At 39.6% G+C, this 3249-nt stretch overlaps 1 pseudogene; it reads right to left on the reverse strand.

Annotated features, from left to right (window-relative positions):
• Positions 1–1285: 1285 nt before the first annotated feature.
• LOC108300411 lies at positions 1286–1691 on the reverse strand (annotated as a pseudogene).
• Between the last annotated feature and the right edge of the window lie 1558 nt (positions 1692–3249).

The raw sequence follows: 3249 nt of genomic DNA on the forward strand, positions 1-3249 counted from the left end.
GTCTTTTCTTCTAAGCCAACTGTAGATGTAAAGAATAAATCTCTATTGTTTATTTTTCATTAGGCCCTAGGAATAAAAAAGGGGCTAAATGTAAATAGCATTAAAATAGATCCATATACAGATCTATTTTATATGAATACATCCATATAAGAATGGAATTTTGCTGTAATAATCATATGTTCCAGGTATAATGTAAAATATTTTAAAAACATTTTGTTATGGAAATTTCAAAAATATGCAGGAGTGCCTGTGCATGTATAGTACATGAACCTCTATATACTCACAATTCTTTTTTTTTTTTTTTTTTTGAGACAGGGTCTTGCTCTGTCACTCAGACTAGAGCACAGTGTATGCAATCATTGCTAACTGTGGCACTGCAGCCTCGACTTTCTGGCTTCAGGTGGTCCTCTCACCTCAGCCTCCCAAGTAGTAGGGACTGCAGGAGTGTACCGCCATGCCTGGCTAATATTTGTAGTTTTTTTGACAATTCTTTTTTTTTGAGACAGAGTTTTGCTCTGTTGCCAGGCGCCAGGCTGGAGTGGAGTGGTGTGATCTCAGCTCACTAGGTTCAAGCAATTCTCCTGCCTTGACCTCCCGAGTAGCTGGGACTACAGACGCGTGCCACCACGCCTAGCTAATTTTTATATTTTAGTGGAGTTGAGGTTTCACTATGTTGGCCAGGATGATCTCGATCTCTTGACCTCGTGATCTGCCCACCTTGGACTCCCAAAGTACTGGGATTACAGACAATTCATTTTTAACTATTATCCACTCATGGACAATTTTGTCTATACCCTTGTACCCTAACTATCTTGATATCATAAACATTTTTCTCTAAGCAGATCAATGTGCTTCTCAAAAACATAAAGACCTTTAAAGAAAAATACTCACAATACCAGTACTACACATAAATGTAGCCCTATATGCATTAAGTAGTAGTATTATCTCCATTTCATAGATGAAGAAACCAAGGCACAGACAAGTAACTTGCCTAAGGTCACACAGCTAGCAAGTGCCAGAGTTGGAATTTGAAACTAAGTAATCTGGTAATCTGGTTACATAGTCTGTGCCTTTTTTTTTTTCTAGCACAAACACATTTATTTATTAACCAAAGAGATGATCCTGATTAAAACACTTTGAAATAGCTACATGTAAACGTAAAATGTTTGTGATAGACATAACCGAATGCAGTAATGAAACAAAGGAAGCACTATGGGGATTTTTTCATTGAACTGAGCTTGTTCATTCTTGTAGTTAATTCCTGCCCAAAATGATGCTGGAATTTTTATTCTACTTTTTCATAGATCTGAGTACAGGAGTCATTGTTCATGACACAGTCCACCACTAATTTCATCTTTCAATTTTCTTGTCACTGTGCTTTACTTCCCATCCCACTCCTGATGCTGAACCAATGCACCATCTGTAAAGTTGCAGACAGTCTGAGCTTTTCTGCCGTCAGCTGTGGTTTCTTCAAACTTCTCTCTCAGGGTACAAGAAAACTGTGTTGTTTACAAAGTGCTCTCAGTTTTTATGGTGAGATGTTTGCCATCTCAAGTGATGATACAATCTGGTTTGGCCATTGTGCCCGTATAGCACACAGCTGTTCCCACTCTTAGTTCCTTCACGTATTCATCAAAGCCTTTGCTGTCCACCAGCCACCATCTTCCTTCTAGTTGCTGAACAGTGGCCATGGTGGGTGTGGACCCGCATGCGGGGTGTGCGGGGGCGTGGTCGGCGTGGGCAGCCTGCTAGTTTGCTAGTTTGTGTTCTTAACCATTTTGAAATACAGCTTCTCAAGTGAAAAAATAATGCAATAAACAATTTCTTCTCAACGAATACAAAGTTTTTTTTTTTTTTTTTTTTTTGAGATGGAGTCTTGCTCTGTTGCCCAGGAGTGCAGTGGCAGGATCTTGACTCACGGCAACCTCAGCAACCCCTACTTCCCTCCCCGCCATTCAAATGATTCTCCCATCTCAGCCTCCCCAGTAGCTTGGATTACAGGTGTGTGCTACCACACCCGGCTAATTTATTGCATTTTCAGTAGAGACGGGGAGGTCTCACCATGTTGGCCAGGCTGGTCTTGAACTCCTGCTCTCAAGAGATCCGCCCACCTTAGCCTCCCAAAGTGCTGGGATTACAGGCGTGAGCCACCGTGCCCTGCTGAATACAAGGTTTTATCTTTTAGTGTTTTTAATATCCTCATTACATAGGTGTCCTACTGGTGACCAACATTCAGTTTTGCCTTCTGCAGCTGCATGGCCTTAGGTGTCAGACTCAAGTTTGAAATCTGGCTCCTCTGTTTATTATATGTGACTTTATGCCCATTACTCGCCCTCTGTAAACCATAGCTCTTCTGTCTGTATGATGATATAACACCTACCTCATGCAGTATACTAGAAAGAGAGCTGTATATTTCCAAATGTTTCAGTGTTTCAGTATGTAACTCCTAACACATGGAAGTGTTTTTTATTTAAACCTTTGAAAGGATATGATGTACTTGATTACATGGATTCTCTTGACTTGATTGGTTAGGAAGCAGTCTCTTGAGTGGTCAAGAACTGCCTTGATAAAGACGCAGTGCAGCTGAGTTAGAAATGCCTCTTAATTTATAGCTGGAAAGCTGTCAGCTTGTTAAACCAAAATAAATGTTATAATATGCCAGCTTATATGAGCCAGGGAGCATCATTTTCAAGAAACGAAGCCCCTCTCCTTGAGCTACTTTAAAGTCGTTTGTCAACATCCATTGTAAAAATACAGTGAAAATTCTCAAACACATACGTACATCTTTTGTTGCCTGGCTTCTTCCACACCAGCCTTCAGCTGGGATCTACATTGTGAACAATAAGCTGGAGTGTGAAGAATGTTAAGACCAGGGAGAGAAAAAGTGCGTGTGTGTATGTGTGTGTAGAGTTCATACGTGTGACTACCCTCTAAAATTAAATAACTTGTTTCTTAATCACCTTCTATTTTGCAATATATGTGCTATTCCTATATACCAAATATTTGAATAATCAAGGTTTTATCATGCACAAAATATTTTATGATATTTTTTCTTTGCTCTGTGACATCTGATATTCAGAAACTACCCTCTTCTGGATTCTCTTTATTTTTTTTCTTTGTTCATATTAGTTCTTCCCAGGGTTTATATTGAACAATTCAACCTTGTCAAGGAAAAATCATGCTTTCCCAATATTATACTTAATTGTGTGCCCTGCTACACTGACCCATGTGATGTATAGACCTTACACA

The sequence above is a fragment of the Cebus imitator genome, unplaced genomic scaffold, assembly GCF_001604975.1.
Source record: "Cebus imitator isolate Cc_AM_T3 unplaced genomic scaffold, Cebus_imitator-1.0 Scaffold27, whole genome shotgun sequence".
In the NCBI taxonomy this organism is placed as follows: domain Eukaryota; kingdom Metazoa; phylum Chordata; class Mammalia; order Primates; family Cebidae; genus Cebus; species Cebus imitator.